The sequence below is a fragment of the Cherax quadricarinatus genome, chromosome 38 (assembly GCF_038502225.1).
Source record: "Cherax quadricarinatus isolate ZL_2023a chromosome 38, ASM3850222v1, whole genome shotgun sequence".
NCBI classification, from domain to species: domain Eukaryota; kingdom Metazoa; phylum Arthropoda; class Malacostraca; order Decapoda; family Parastacidae; genus Cherax; species Cherax quadricarinatus.
In genome coordinates this window covers 31,373,806-31,391,017 of record NC_091329.1, presented here as the reverse complement: position 1 = coordinate 31,391,017, position 17,212 = coordinate 31,373,806, and the positions used below count along the sequence as shown (strand labels likewise).

General features: G+C 40.5%; 1 protein-coding gene across 2 annotated transcripts in view; it reads right to left on the bottom strand.

Annotated features, from left to right (window-relative positions):
- LOC128690691 (zinc finger protein 84) overlaps positions 1-16,153 on the bottom strand; it is a 38,701-nt gene extending 22,548 nt beyond the window's left edge. The window contains exon 1 of one of the 2 annotated variants that reach the window (XM_070092222.1): positions 16,023-16,153. The gene's annotated coding sequence lies outside the window, so the exon portion shown is untranslated. The remainder of the gene's footprint in view (positions 1-16,022) is intronic. The other variant, XM_070092223.1, reaches the window with a different exon arrangement.
- Between the last annotated feature and the right edge of the window lie 1,059 nt (positions 16,154-17,212).

The window sequence follows — 17,212 nt, the reverse complement described above, 5'->3', positions numbered from 1 at the left end:
TCACTTTGCAATCACCACTAGCATTGGCACACATCAACAGAGTATGCCTGTCTTTCATAGGCTTATGTCCTGGGAGTGCCTTTTCCTCCTGAGTAATGTACATCCTGTTTGGCATTTTCTTCTAAAGCAGGCCTGTTTCGTCACAATTAAACACTTGTTCAGGTTTCAGTCCTTCACTGTCTATGTACTCCTTGAATTCCTGCACATATTTTTCAGCCGCGTTGTGGTCCGAACTGGCAGCCTCACCATGCCTTATCACACTATGTATGCCACTACGATTCTTAAATCTCTCAAACCAACCTTTGCTGGCCTTAAATTCACTCACATCATCACTAGTTGCAGGCATTTTTCTAATTAAATCGTCATGCAACTCCCTAGCCTTTTCACATATGATCGCTTGAGAGATGCTATCTCCTGCTATCTGTTTTTCGTTTATCCACACCAATAACAGTCTATCAACATCTTCTATCACTTGCGATTTCTGTTTCGAAAACAAAGTTGCACCTTTGGCAAGAACAGCTTCCTTGATTGCCGTTTTCTTGGCCACAATACAGTGGACCCCCGCATAACGATGGCATCGCATAGCGATTTTTCCGCATAACGATTACTTTTATCGCAAAATTTTTGCCGCGCATACCGATTAAAAACCCGCATACCGATTTTCGTCCGAGACGCGTCCAATGTGCCCTCAGCCAGCCTCACATGTGCCGCTCCCTCCCATTGTTTACCAGCCAGCCTCCGCGGTAACATCCAAGCATACACTCGGAATATTTCGTATTATTACAGTATTTTCGGTGCTGTTTTTGGAAAATAAGTGACCTTGGGCCCCAAGAAAGCTTCTAGTGCCAACCCTGTGGTAAAAAGGGTGAGAATTAGTATGGAAATTAAGAAAGATTTTGAAGGGTTTGGGGCTAACCCTGAGAAGCCTATGCCAGTTGTGGAATCCATTGTGCCTACTTCAAAGATTAAGGAAATGTGTGCAGAGTGGGTTGAACTGCAAACCTTTATAGATGAAAATCACCCTGACACAGCTGTTGCAAGCCGTGCTTGTGACTATTTCAATGACAATGTTATGGCCCATTTTAGGAAAGTCTTGAAGGAACGGGAGGTACAGAGCTCTATGGACAGATTTGTTGTGCGACAGAGGTCCAGTGACTCTCAAGCTGGTCCTAGTGGCATTAAAAGAAGAAGGGAAGTAACCCCAGAAAAGGACTTGCTACCTCAAGTCCTAATGGAAGGGGATTCCCCTTCTAAACAGTAAGAAGATAATGCTCTCCCCTCCTCCCATCCCATCAATCATCACCAGATCTTCAATAAAAGTAAGTGTCATGTAATTGTGCATGCCTTTTTCAGTTTGTGTGTATTAAAATTAACATTTCATGTGGTAAAAAAAAATTTTTTTCATACTTTTGGGCGTCTTGCACGGATTAATTTTATTTCCATTATTTCTTATGGGGAAAATTCATTCGCATAACGATTATTTCGCATAACGATGAGCCCTCTTGCACGGATTAAAATCGTTAACCGGGGGTCCACTGTAGTAGCGATGGTTGATTGGGGTTTTGTGTACAACCTGGCCAGCTTGGAGACACACACTCCACTTTCATACTTAGCAATGATCTCTTTCTTCATATCCATAGTAATTCTCACTCTTTTTGCTGTAGGGTTGGTACTAGAAGCTTTCTTGGGGCCCATGGTGACTTATTTTGCAGGTGCAATCACTAAAAAGGCTGTGATAATATGAAATGTTCCGATTGTATGCTTGGAAGCGACCGCGGTGGTTGGCTTGTAAACACTGGCACCCACGGAACAAGTGAAGTGGGCTCAGGCCGCACGTGGACGTGTCTTGAACGAACTGCGTTGAGCGAGTTTTTTAGTGTTAGCCGAGGCAAAATTTTTGCGTTAAAATGTATCGCTAGGCGGATTTAACGTTATGCGATGCGTTCGTTAGGAGAGGTTCCACTGTATAGCCTCGAGGTTTGTGACTGGCCTCGTGATTTGGCGATCGTCTGGTAAGCGTCCAGCATCAGCGTGCACACAAAGCCAGTCTCCCACACCATTCGCACTCAGTGTGCCATTGTTTATCAGTGAGTGACCATCATCCCATGCATTCATACGATACACTTAATAATATTCCATTCTTTTTTGTGCTTCCAACTGCTAAATAACTCACCATGGGCCCAAAGAAAGCTAGTGCCAGTCCTTTGGCAAAGAAAATGAGAAACATGATCGAATTAAAGATAGAAATCATTGAAAAATATGAAATTGGAGTGCATGTTTCAGAGCTTGCTAAGATGTATGGCAAACCCCATTCACCCATCACTTCGATCGTGGTGAAGGGAAAGGAAATCAAGGAAGATGTTGTTGCAAAGGGGGTAGATATGCTGACAAAAAAGAAAAAGAGATCGCAATCCTCAAAGAAGTGGAGAGGTTATTGTTGGTGTGGATTACCCAAAAACAGCTAGCAGGAGATAGTGTTATGCAGTCAATAATTTGTGAAAAGGCAAGGCAGTTGCATAACAATCTCGTAAAGTGCCGATGTTTGTGATTTTAAGGCCAGCAAATGCTGGTTTGAGAGATTTAAGAAGAGTCGTGGCCACTACAGAGCTGGAAGACCTTCATATGCAACAGCAATAGACCACAGCTCAGGAAATTGCTTTAGAGGAGGAGGAAGAGAGATGGAGGAAGGTGCCTTCTTCAAAGATTAAGGACATTTGTGCAATGTGGACAAAAGTGCAAACATTTATGGATGAACTTCACCCTAACAAAGCTGTTGCAGGCTTTATTGGCAACGTGTACAATGACAATGGTGTGTCACATTTTAGAGATGTTTTAACCCTTTCAGGGTCCGTCCCGTAGATCTACGGCTTTACGTTCAGGGTCCAAACCGTAGATCTACGCCATGAGCTCAGCTCACTCTGATAAACTGTGAGTGGTACATTTGGGCCTAGATATGAGAGAATACATCTATGTGGTATGTGTTCACCACATAAAACAGATCCTGCCGCACACTGTGTATGAGAGAAAAAAAATGAAATCATGATTTTTCGATTAAAACAGCAACTTTGCAGTGTTTTTTCGTATGTTTTTTATAGTTGTATTTGCGATTTCTTGGTCTCATTTGATAGAATGGAAGACATATTACAGAAATAGAGATGATTTTGATTGGTTTTAGCACTGGAAATGGCTTGAAACAGAGCTCAAAGTAGCAGAAATGTTAAATTTTTGCCGATATTCAAGAGTAAACAAACGACCTCATACGTCTAATACACGTCAGCTGGTGGGTCTAATATACATTCACAAATATGGTGATGATATTTATACAATTATTACAGTATTACATAACAGTAAATCTTCTATTTTTTGGTGTGAATAAAAATTCATTATGTGAATAAAAAATCAAAATGGAATTTATTTGTAAAGCCTCAAAACATAACTAATGAACAGAGGAAATGTTAGTTTAGTGCCAGGAATGCCTACATTGTTCATTCTGGACCCTATTTTGAAATTGGAATATTTTGAACTTTGTGTTAAATTGGCCAAATTAACAATTTCCGATCACTTTATTTTGTAGTTGAAACAGTTGACTTGGCGATTTCTTGTGCTCAATCGATAGAATAGAAGTAATACTAGTGAAATAGCTAAGAATTTGGTTGATTGGAATAATGTAATTGGCCTAAAATGGGAGTCAAAGTCGGCAAAATCGCCGATTCGTAAATATCGCTGACACATCAAAATTCGCGAGAGCATAATTTCGTCAATTTTCCACCAAATTTCGTACTTTTTGTTTTATTACCTTCACAAAAAGATTCTCTACGATTTCATAAGAAAAAATAACAAATTTTTTTTTTGAAAATTCTTGGACACTGGTGCGTGACTCCAGATTTGGGCCTTGGACCCTGAAAGGGTTAAAGAAACACCAGAAAAAGAGCTCTCTGTGCAGATATTTTGTGCGACAGGGGTCCAGTGACTCTCAAGCTGGTCCCAGTGCCATTAAAAAACAATGAAGGGAAGTAACCCCAGAAAAGGACTTGGTACCTGAAGTCTTTATGGAAGAGGATTCCCCTTCCAAACAGTAGTGTACCTTCATCCTCTTCCCTCCTCCTGTCTTCCATCCACCCAGAAGTCTTCAATAAAGGTAAGTGTAATGTTATTATTATTTTATATATGAATGTACAGTGAAACCCCAGGTTTCAGCTGCCCTGGGAATCGGCCGCTTCGGGTTTCGCCCCCCCTTTTTCGGCCAAATTTTGTCCCGCGCTTTGGCCATTGCCCCGGGTTTCGGCGGACGTGCCAGACCTGTCCACCTGCCCGTGTTTGTGTGCTTGCCTGTGCAGGCGTCGTCAGCCAGTCTAACATTGTTTATCCTTGAGTGAACAGTACCATGCGCTCTCATCCTGCCAGTCAGGCAGCCAGCCAGTCAGTCAGCCAGCCAGCTAGACATCTAGCTAGCCAACCAAGCAGCTAGCCATCCAGCCAGTCAGCTAGGCAGCCAGTCAGCTAGTCAGCTAGCCAGCCAGCCAGCCAGCCAGCCAGCCACTGTGACTGAAAAGTGCACAAACTGGAATGAGCTGCAAACAAGCCATATCTGCAACATGTTTAGTGACAAAACCTTGTCCTGCTTCAGGGAAATCTTAAAAAGATGCCAGAAACAGAGCACTCTTGACAGTTATTTTGTGAGACTTGGGTTCAGTGACTCTCAAGCTGGTCCTAGTGGCCTTAAAAGACAAAGAAGGGAAGTAACCCCAGATAAGGACTTGTTACCTAAAGTCTTTATGAAAGAGGATTCCCCTTCCAAACAATAAGTCCTCCCTCTTTCTTCCTCCCTATCTTCCAGATGCCATCAAGTCTCTTCAATAAAGGTAAGTAAATGTTATTTTAAATTTTTAAATTTTAATTTATCTATATAATATATATGCACTCATCTGTGTTGCGTGAATGTAAAACTATAGTTATTATTTAAAAAATGTATTTTTGTGAATATTTCTGTGGGTCTGGAACGGATTAATTTTATTTACATTATTTCTTATGGGAAATACTTTTTTGCCTTTTGGCTGTTTTGTGTTTAGGCCTAGCTCCTGGAACGGATTATGGCCAAAACCCGGGGTTTCACTGTACTTGATTTCTCATTGTTTTCTGTATGCAAATCTTCATTTAATTTTGAAAAAAAATTTTTTTTAATGGTTTTGGGTGTCTGGAATGGATTAATTGTATTTCCATTATTTCTTATGGGAAAAATGGTTTCGCCATTCATAAAATTCAATTTTCAGCAGACTCTCTGGAATGGATTAATCACGAAAAACAAAGGTCCACTGTATCTCTATTTTCTTCATTAATTCTAAGACTTAAATGCTTATACCTTTTACTGCCACTGGGTGCTATGATTGCTTGGCAGATACAAGATATGGCAATTAAAAGATTAAAACACAATTCTGTCCTAAGACAGAATGGAACTGGACACACATTCATGAATGCTGGTATGGGGGTGGCAAGGGATGGTGGTAGGTCTCCCCCACTGACCCACAACAAGGCTGTAGCTTGAGTTACTTGGATACCTGGAGAGGGTTTCAGGGGTCAACACCCCACAGCCCAGAATGTGACCGGGCCGCAAATGGAACTGTTAATTTTATGAAGTGTTGTATAAAACTGTGCCACAATTTTTCAATAGGGCAATAACCAAAACATGGCAAATACAGTGGACCCCGAGTTTCATGATTAATCTGTTCCAGAGAGTCTGTTGAATGGCAAAAACCATTTTCCCCATAAGAAATAATGGAAATCCAATTAATCCGTTTCAGACGCCCAAAAGTATTAACCCTTTCAGGATCGACAGGCCCTCTCCCAGAATTGTTCTCAGGGTCGCCAAAATTTAAAAAAAAAAAATTATTTTTTATGAAAAAAGTTTTTTTTTTAAATATTATAGGCTAAACAAAAATTTTTACCATCAATACTTACCGAGATGTGGAGGCGTGAGGTTGACAGAAAATGACCGGCATGCGGCAACATCGCCGAATGCTGGTCACCCGGTTTTACTTTATTTAGTTTTTTGGTATTATTTTCTATTATTTAGTTTTTTGGTATTATTTTCTATTATTTTTTATTTTTTTTCAAGTAACTTTTATGGCCTGTGAGACCAATATGAGCAGTATTTTGTAAGTTTTTTCTCTTTATTTACTACACAATAACTCCACAAACACTGTTGTCCTTATAATGTTTATAATTGTTGTTTACACAAACGATATGAAATGTTGTTTATTACTATTTTTCTATATTTTATATACACATATAGTCACAGGGAATGTTTCTAGAAGTTCTGCAGCCTGTGGAAGTCTTTGAAACATGGTGTCATGCACAGTGGTGTTTTACACTCCTCACACATAAAACAAGTGTCTCTGCGTTGTTGTGGGCATTTTTTGTATGTGCACAGACGTAACACCTCTTCTGAGCCTTTTTCTTGAAAGCAGTAGCAGGCAGTATTACCAGGAAGCGATCACCATGCTTCAGACGAGAAGGTAGTTGTTGATAATTTAGTGGGCAGTTTTCTATTGCAGGTGTTGCTCCTTGGTACTTGAATACTATTTGTCTGACGACAGACAAACAGAATTCGCCATATGGTGGTTTGTTTCTGGTCCTCATCTTATACATATTATAAGCATTGAGCACAGAAATGTCCAGAAGATGGAAAAAGAGTTTTATGTACCACTTATAATTCTTGCGAACACAATCAGCAAACCCTATCTGCATGTCACAGTTGTCCACTGAGCGCATATTGAGGGTGTAATCAATCACAGCTGCAGGTTTTAAAATGGGTTCATTGCTGTCTCTATGCTACCTGCCAGTGCTTGTCATTTCATTAGAGTGAACTGATGACAACTGTGTGACATCTCGTTTGTCATGCCACCGAAATGCCATGATGTCATTGGCAGCAAACGCCTGCATCTGGCCTCTATGAGTGCCAGCGTCAAACCTATGCATATGTTTACGATTTGCACGCACTGTGCCACACACCTGTCATGTTCACTCACAAAAAATCACTGAGTGAGGGGCTGTGTACCAGTTATCAGTATATAATACAGTACAGGAGGGCCCCACTTATACGGCGGGTTAGGTTCCAGGCAACCGCCGTAAAGCGGAAACCGCCGTAAAGTGGAACACCTTTTTTTTCCACTTACAAATGCATACGAACACTAGATAACAAGTTTACACTAACATATATTATGTTAGCAATAGAACCAGGCATCAAAAAACAATAAAAAAGTACAATACACACACAGTGCACTCATTACTTACCTTAAAATATTTATAGTCTTAATCTAGGGTGAGACAAGTAGTATTTATTGTAAGAAATCAAGTGTGGTATGTATGGTGTCAGCCAGGCTACCATACCAGGCCACCCCACCCACACATACTATTCTATGATATTTAAGCATCCCAGAGCGATAAAATGTATATACAGTTCACTCATTACTTACCTTAAAATATTTGTTGTCTTAATATAGGGTCAGGAGTAAGTAAATGAGATAAAACGAATAAATGAGAGAGAGAAAGAATGAGTACATGAGAGGGGACAGGCGCAGAGTTATGTAAACAAACCAGGCGAACGTAAGTTTTGTAAACAAACGAAGTGTACACGTCTGGTTTGTGTACAAGTTACATTGTGTACAGGTTGTCTCTACATTGATATGGTAGAATAAATAAAGAAGAACACTCCCATTCTCATGTAACATCATTTTGAGAAGAAATGATGCTCTGAGTGAAGGCAATGGAAGTAAGTCACTCTGACTTTTTTGGGTTATCCTAGGTTCTCTACACATATGTTGTTATGTATTTATGTTATGTATCGTGTTTATTATATAATTTTGAAAAAAAATATCACGGATGGATTAATGAAAATGTGTATATTAACGTAATATACAACATTTAATGATACACCGAGCTCAGACAGCGTAAACAAACTGAACAGGTTGTGGACGATCACTCGGTCAGGCGAAATAGACGGTATTAATACGTGTCCAGTTTTAGTTCATTCATGTACATTTGTAAGAGTTTGTGAAACTTTTACCTTATAATATTTTTATTATTATTATAATAATTAAATCACGAAACAAATACTCTTACACTGTGTACAAGTTAGTACAGAATTATAGCTATAAAGTGAAGGCATACGAAAGGAATATTTTTCTACAGTTATCCCTAGTAACAGGTGACGGGCTAGAGAAAACGTAATTCTTCCGACACTTCTAGAAACCGTTTGGTAAACATCTCGTATATATTTGTATAAATTTTTATACTGTGGGTGCATGTATCATGTTTGTGTGTTACATAATGTGTTTCTTATATAATTTTGAAAAAAATATCATAGATTAAGGGAAATGTCTATATTAACGTAATATGCGACATTAATGCGCCCAAGAGATTATTATTATTACTATTATTATTACTATTATTATTATTATTATTATTATTATTGCATCAAGAGTAGAGAGACTCTTAGTGATTTTAATGTGTACCTACATGCCAGCACAGTGTGTAAGTTTATTTAGGTACAGGTGTACACAAGTTTAATTATCAAGTACAATACATATAAAATATAAAATAACTTTAAAACACTTGAAATTTTGGAAAGTTTCCAGACATAATAAGGAGATGTGCTCAGGGAGAATGTAAACAAACTCGGTGGGCCGCTGTGACCGTATTAGAAAGACAGGTGGGGGGAGCCGTATAGCGAGTTTTGGTCATAATTTGAAATGTCTGTATTAGCGGAACACCGTAAAGCGAAACGCCGTAAAGCGGGGCCCTCCTGTATATGTCCCTTACCAAGGTATGGTTCTATCATTGTTCTAACCACATTACCAGAGATGCCCAATAACTTCCTGGTATTTTGCAATGTATAACTTCAGGTGTACACAGTAATATCCAATACCAGACCACTGTAGCAGTCACAAAGCACAAACAACTTTATACCAAAGCGTTTCCTCTTGCTTGGTATGTACTGCTTGAAAGAGAGTCTTCCTTTGAACAGAATGAAAGACTCTTCAATTACAAGCTTCCTGAAGGGATAAAAATATATACTGAATTTCTCTTTCAGATACACAAACACATTCCTAATCTTATATAACCTGTCACTTCTGTCAGGCCTGGTTTTGTCTGAGAAGTGAAGCATACGTAATAGTAGCACAAATTGAATCACTGGCATTATATCACTGAAACCTGGGGTTGCAATGAGGCGGTCGGTTGACCAGTATGATTTCACTCTGTGCTTATACACATGTGGCATAAGCATTACTGTGGCAAACAAAATATACATCTCAGCCACAGTTGTCTCCTTCCACTTGTGTACACGTGATTTTGGTGAAAGTATTGTGTTTGCCAATGTGTACTCGTAGTATCTGTTGCTTTCCCTGACAATACTTTCCATCAGGGGTTCGTCAAAGAATAACTCGAAACATTCCAGTTCACTGGCCGTGTTCCCCAGTGTACAACATGGCCGTATTCCACTTTGGCTTTCATCAAACTGGTGGGGATTTGGAACAAAATTGGCAGCTTCCTGCCAATCCCAGGTGCGGTCTGCTGGTGGGTACTGGACATTGACAGGTGGTTGTGGTTGTGGAGTTTGTGGTTGTGGAGGTTGTGGTTGTGGAGTTTGTGGTTGTGGAGGTTGTAGCTGTGGAGGTTGTGGTTGTGGAGGTTGTGGTTGTGGAGGCTGGTGTGGTGGGTGGGTGGGGGATGGTGGCCTTTGTTGTAGATCAGTTGAGGCAGTGGCATGGGTGGCAGCGTGGGTGGCAGCGTGGGTGGCAGCATGGCCCACTGCTGGTGCCTCATGGCTGGCACCACCACTAATACCACCATGCACATTTTCCATCCCTATTGCAACACTATCATCTTCATTTTCACTGTCTGTTCCTGTTATACAGCCACGGGATGTACTCCGAGATGTACTCCTTCCCCTTGGAATAGCATATGGCACACTACCAGAGCACATATATCGTAGTATATACTAACGCTTCACTGGAGAATATTCCACTTCACTATCACTACTGGAACTGGTTTCAAGAGCTTGTTGTTCATATTCATTATCATCACCAATGCTCACATCTGAGTCCGGGATTTGGGAAAATAGGAGTTTCCTCTTTGATTCTGTTACAACTGAACATGAACAAGACGGCCCAGCAGCAGAGGTGGAAGGCTGAGGGTCGTCTGGGTTTTCCTCACTATTGCTGGTATTATGATCATTAATTTCAGTCACAATCTCACCAAAACCTTGAAACTCATCTTCACTGGCACTTTCATCTGTATTAGAACTGTCACTGGGAAACAAAAGTGTCCCAATTCACCGAGGAGTGAGGAGCTTCTTACCGCTAGGCATGGTGAACAAGGTCTACTAAAATGGCATTCCCACAATGCGCCACTGGGTCCCAGATTTTTTTTCTACCGCGCACACCGACCACACACACACCCATTCTCTCACATCTAGGCCTACCAGCCTTTTCCCGTGAGATTTGAAGGCGCTAGAATTTATGCGTACTAGGACGTCAAAAACCCTGGCGCATAAGCTGTACTAGTACATCAGAAACCTTTAAAGGGTTAACAAAAAATATTTTTTTAAAGATTAAATAGACTTGCATACAGAAAACAATGACAAATAAATATAAAGCACTAATAAAATGGATAAATGAACATTTAACATCACACTTACCTTTATTGAAGACTCATGTTGGTGTATGGCAGACAGGTAGTAGGCGAGAGGAAGGAGAGTTAAATATGCTTCAATATGACGCTGATATCATCTCTACGGCTTATTTACCTATCACAATTCATCTAATATAAAAAACAATATTAATAACATAGAAACATGATATATACTCTAGAATTAATAAAATATGTCATAATGTGAGGAGCAAGTGGTGGTGTTGCTGTTGTTGGGTTTATAAGGGCCACCGAGACAAGCCGTACATATTAGTGGTAATGAGGCGGCAGCAGAAGCCACCACCACTATTTACACTGAAACAATGTACGTAATTTATAAATAAGAAATATTTACATTTTAATTTATAAATAAGAAATATGTACACTGACCTTGGAGGAGATATTAGTTTAATTAGTTTGATGGAGAAGATGCTGGCAGAGGTTTAGGGTGGAAGATGGCAGGGCGGCATATGTTCAGTAGCCCTATGCACCAACAACATTGGAGAGTTACTTTCGTGTTGTTTTTCTATCGCTTAATTGCTTAACTTATTTGCTACACTGCTAACGCTACACTTTATTGCTGGCTGGCACTACAGCCTTTATCGATACCTGCTGCTTTAGTATTGTACATATCGTAGAATCACTGAAGAAGGCACATTCTCCCCTCTCTCTTCCTCCTCCTCCACTTTGGTACGAGTTTTTTCTTGAATTCTTTTGTGTTTCTTTCCTTCTTTACCATAGGCCTGGCACTAGGAGCTTTAGTTGGGCCCATGGTGGCCTATTTAGCAGTTGCAAGCACAAAAAACAATAGATTATTATGAAATATATCGTATGAATCCGTGGGGTGATGGCCACTCACCCACAAATCATGCCACACTAACTCTGAATGTTGTGTGGGAGCCTTTGTGTATGCCTGGCTGCTCCCGGCTGCACGGACACAACCCGAACAACGGATGAATCGCAAGGCAAATCATGAACTGCGGGGCTATATTTCGACGAAAAAAGTTGCCGAAAGTCGGATTTCACTTAAGTCGCAGCCACTTAAAATTGGGGGTCCACTGTAAATCCGTGTAATGTAACGGTCTACTCTAGAATATCTTTTCAACACTTGAGAGCTAGTTTTTTGGTAATCATTAATTTATGGACATTTATAAGTTCATAATTCACTCTTTTATTTATTGACACAGGATCTGGACCTAATACTGAAAAGGTTCTGTTGTCAGCAAAGAGCACAGGTTTCAGATGCTGGGTGGCATATGGCAGGTCAATGATATAGACAGTGGCATCTCATCCATAGGAGCTGCAGAGCTGCAGTCCCCTCAGATGCTCACTGCCAGATGTATAACTTCGTCAATCTTACGCTAAAATAATTTGCAACTGATAAATATATTACAGGAAAAATCTGTTGTATGTTGTTCTCAATGTATTTATAAGCGAATTTTTTATTTTTTGTTGAAACAAGATAAAAAAATATTAAAAATAGAAGTTTGATGCGGTATGATAGTATGTGTATAGGTATTACTAGCGCTACGAACCACCACTGGATATAAATGAGAAAAAGAAGAGAGCCCAGAATGCTGCTGTTGGGTACACCTAGGTTTATGGTTAAGATACTAGATAAGTTGAAAATTAGACACATGTGCAACATATGGGTATCTTTATTGCAGATGTTTCACCAACAAGTGGCTTTACCAATACAAATTCAAGGACAATATTTGGAAGACAGTAGAACTATATACAAAAGATGAGGTTATCAGTCCTTCAACCTTGGAGTTGGTGAAAAGCACTGTAGACATTAAGAATTTGAAGTATAGGCAAGATTAGATGCTCTTCACCAACTCCTAGGCTGAGGGACTGATTACCTCATCTTCTGTATATAGTTCTACTGTCTTCCAATTATGTCCTTGAATTTGTATTGATAAAGTCACTGGTTGGTGAAACATCTACAATAAAGATACCGAGATGTTGTACATGTCTAATTATCATCTTGTCAGTATTGTATGCCATTCATGTACAACTAGATGAGCTATTGTATTTAAGATACATGTTGCTTGTTAAAGAGGAAGGATCTGAAATATCTGTGACTGTGTCCTTTAAGTCATAGTGGGTAAGATTGAGGCATTCGACACCACTGTGGCCAGAGATGTCAAAAGCCTTTTGTTGATTAAAAAAGTCCAGTAGGATAATCATTTCTTTCAAGTGCTGAATAAACAGAGCCAAGCATTCTTATTATTGCATCATTAGTACTTTTTTTTTTTTTTGGTCAGAACCCAAACTGACAAAGAGTGTCGTGGGGTTCTACTATCTAATACTATTCTTGATAAATTTAAATTTCATAAACTTAAACCCATTATTGTGAGTCCTGTGTTAGTTAAATATTTTCCACACACTATTTATATCCCCATTATTCCTGCTTTCCAACTCTTCACTTCAATTGTACCTCCTTTAGTACAATGTCTTTACAAAGAGTGCAAGGTCAGTGTTTTCAGCCTAATTTCATAGGAAAGGTTTCTAATGCGTGTAATAAGTTTCATCATCTTTCTCTATATATTTTCAAGAGCATTTATGACCATCCTGTAATATGAAGACCAGAATTGATCAGCACAGTCTAAATGAGATCTAACCAAAGACATACAAGGTTATCAAAAAAAAGGCACAATACTGTGACTGGAATGATACACAAATAACCCGCACATAGAAGACAAGAGCTTATGACGATGTTTCGGTCCGACTTGGACCATTTACAAAGTCACACTGTGACTTTGTAAATGGTCCAAGTCGGACCGAAACATCGTCATAAGCTCCTCTCTTCTATGTGCGGGTTATTTGTGTAACATACAAGGTTTAAGTATAAAGCTGAACTTCCATCATTTATACTTCATGTGAAGGAGAGAATTCCACTAGCTTTATAACAAGCACTTATGCATTGTTGTCTTAGCATTAAATCAGTGCTAACAAACTCTTACAGAGGTATACCTACCGTCCGACTTACAACCTGCTCGACTTACGACCACTCGACTTACGACTGTGTTTTTTATGCCAAATATTTGGGAAATAAACAACTATTTGTGTTGTACACAGTGCTTATCCTAAACCTTACAGTATAAAATACAGTACTAACAACATAAAAAGTAAAGTAAAACATGAAATACCAAAATAAAACAATAAAATAAAGTCATTACAAAAATGTTTTGTTGATATTCAGAAGTAAAGTTTGACTTGCGACCATTTCAACTTATGACCGGTTTCTCGGAACCAAACTCGGTTGTAAGTCGGATGGTAGGTGTATATATCTGAAAGAACCCTTAGGATTTGTCTCTGATTATCTCACAACCTAAATTTCATTTTCTCTTTTAGATTTCCCTTGTTCCCCCCCCTTTTTTTTTTTTTTTGCTTCTCTCTTAAACTGAATATGTTGCTCAGTCAAGTGACCTTCAACATTCACCATTTAGGGTGATTCACGTTTGAGTTAAATTTTCTATTAGGAACAAGTGCAGCTTGTACAATGCTTGTAAATGTCATATTGAGTCACCAGCCAGCAGACCTCCCTCATGATAGACACTAGTCAAGTTAGACCAAACTATACTAACCCAAAGCAAGATGGTACTCAAAAATTGCTGAAATAAACTTTTTCATAAATAAAATAAATCCATAAAATAACGAAACTAATTGATTTGTAATAACTTTCTCCGAGTTTTAACTAAATTAAAAAAAAAGTTCCCAGACTCTAGATTTCTTGTCATATTGTTGCAATCTTTAAACATAGATTTGGTGGGTATAAGAGTGTGAGTTGAACCACCCTAGCATGGGCCAGTAGGCCTGCTGCTGTGTTCCTTCTGGTGTAAACATTGAAGTCTCAACTCCTGTGTCAACTCCTGTATCAACTCCCGTGTCAAATCCCATGTCAACTCCCATGTCAACTCCCATGTCAACTCCCATGCCAACTCCTGTATCAGCTCCTGTATCAACTCCCATGTCAATTCCCAAGTCAACTCACGTATCAACTCCCATGTCAACTTCCATGTCAACTCCTGTGTCAACTCCCGTGTCAACTCCTGTGTCAACTCCCATGCCAACCCCCGTGTCAACTTCCGTGTCAACTCCCATGCCAACCCCCGTGTCAACCCCCGTGTCAACTCCCGTGTCAACTCCCGTGTCAACTCCCGTGTCAACTCCCGTGTCAACTCCCGTGTCAACTCCCGTGTCAACCCCCGTGTCAACTCCCGTGTCAACTCCCGTGTCAACTCCCATATCAACTCCCATATCAACTCCCGTGTCAACTCCCGTGTCAACTCCCGTGTCAACTCCCGTGTCAACTCCCGTGTCAACTCCCATATCAACTCCCGTGTCAATTCCCGTGTCAACTCCCATGTCAACTCCCGTGTCAACTCCCGTGTCAACTTCCGTGTCAACTCCCATGCCAACCCCCGTGTCAACTTCCGTGTCAACTCCCATGCCAACCCCCGTGTCAACTCCCATGCCAACCCCCGTGTCAACCCCCGTGTCAACTCCCGTGTCAACTCCCGTGTCAACTCCCGTGTCAACTCCCGTGTCAACTCCCGTGTCAACTCCCGTGTCAACTCCCGTGTCAACTCCCGTGTCAACTCCCGTGTCAACTCCCGTGTCAACTCCCGTGGAAATATAAACACAAATGCAGTATAATGATAAGATAAGATAAGATAAGATTTTGTTCGGATTTTTAACCCCGGAGGGTTAGCCACCCAGGATAACCCAAGAAAGTCAGTGCGTCATCGAGGACTGTCTAACTTATTTCCATTGGGGTCCTTAATCTTGTCCCCCAGGATGCGACCCACACCAGTCGACTAACACCCAGGTACCTATTTGCTGCTAGGTGAACAGGACAACAGGTGTAAGGAAACGTGTCGGAATTTCCACCCGCCGGGAATCGAACCCGGGCCCTCCGTGTGTGAAGCGGGAGCTTTAGCCACCAGACCACCGGGCTTTTTCAAGCCCACTGCGTGGGTGAAATGTTGTCAATAAAGGATCACATTATACTGCATTTGTGTTTATATTTCCATTGTATCGGTATTTTATACCATTTATTTCCATCGTCAACTCCCGTATCAACTCCCGTGTCAACTCCCGTATCAACTCCCGTGTCAACTCCCGTATCAACTCCCGTGTCAACTCCCATATCAACTCCCGTGTCAACTCCCGTGTCAACTCCCGTGTCAACTCATCACAGGTATATCACAGGTTAGGTAACCAGGAGAGTCAAGTTACACACGTGAAGGAGCTACAATATATTCCTCAACTTTCCACTCCACATTGCATATTGTATCGATTAAAATTCTTATGCCACCATTACTACTTACCTCAGTGATCAGTATATCACGAATATAACATAAAAACTGTTAATTTAGTGGTGGTATCCGTGGAAACAAGCGAGATGTCAGCAGACAACAATTATTGTTGTTGGGGTTGTGAAGGGCCACCGGGACTTACGCTTTATTGAGCTCTACTCTCGGAGTCCACAGATTAAAAGATATTATCCATATCTAAGAAGAAATGAGGAAACAAAGTTTCCTTCTGACTGAAAAACAGGAACTTTAAATTGCTAATTTGAAAGAGGAGGGCCCTAGGCCTAAACAGCAGCAGACAGGAGACTTACTTCCTGAGTAAGAGTCTCCAAGAACATGTCAAGAACACTGCCAATGTAATACAGCACCTGTTGTTGCTTTGTTGTTGCTAAGATAACTTTAGATTTGTTGTGATTTTAAACCTGTAGGATTAACCACTAAGGATAACCTAAGAGAGTCAGAGCATCATCGATGATTATCAATCTTATTTCCATTGAGGTCCTTCAGTCATGGTATTCCATGATTCAGTAAGTAGGCCAGGATGAATGACAGCTTGATCTGCTGAATGTCGAAGACAGATTAAAGCAACTGAAGTTAAATCACGTTAATAAAATTGCTCACAAGCAGTGTCCAGAATGTCTCGCTGCCAAGTTAGTCAAGGTTGGGAAACACAAGCCTATCCGATGTTATCCTGACGCCAAATGACTTCGAACAGGCGATAAATGACATGCCCATGCACTCTGCCCCAGGGCCAGACTCATGGAACTCCGTGTTCATCATGAACTGCAAGAAGCCACTATCACGAGCCTTTTCCATCCTATGGAGAGGGAGCATGGACACGGGGGTCGTCCCACAGTTACTAAAAACAACAGACATAGCCCCACTCCACAAAGGGGGCAGTAAAGCAACAGCAAAGAACTACAGACCGATAGCACTAACATCCCATATCATAAAAATCTTTGAAAGGGTCCTAAGAAGCAAGATCACCACCCATCTAGAAACCCATCAGTTACACAACCCAGGGCAACATGGGTTTAGAACAGGTCGCTCCTGTCTGTCTCAACTATTGGATCACTATGACAAGGTCCTAGATGCACTAGAAGACAAAAAGAATGCAGATGTAATATATACAGACTTTGCAAAAGCCTTCGACAAGTGTGACCATGGCGTAATAGCGCACAAAATGCGTGCTAAAGGAATAACAG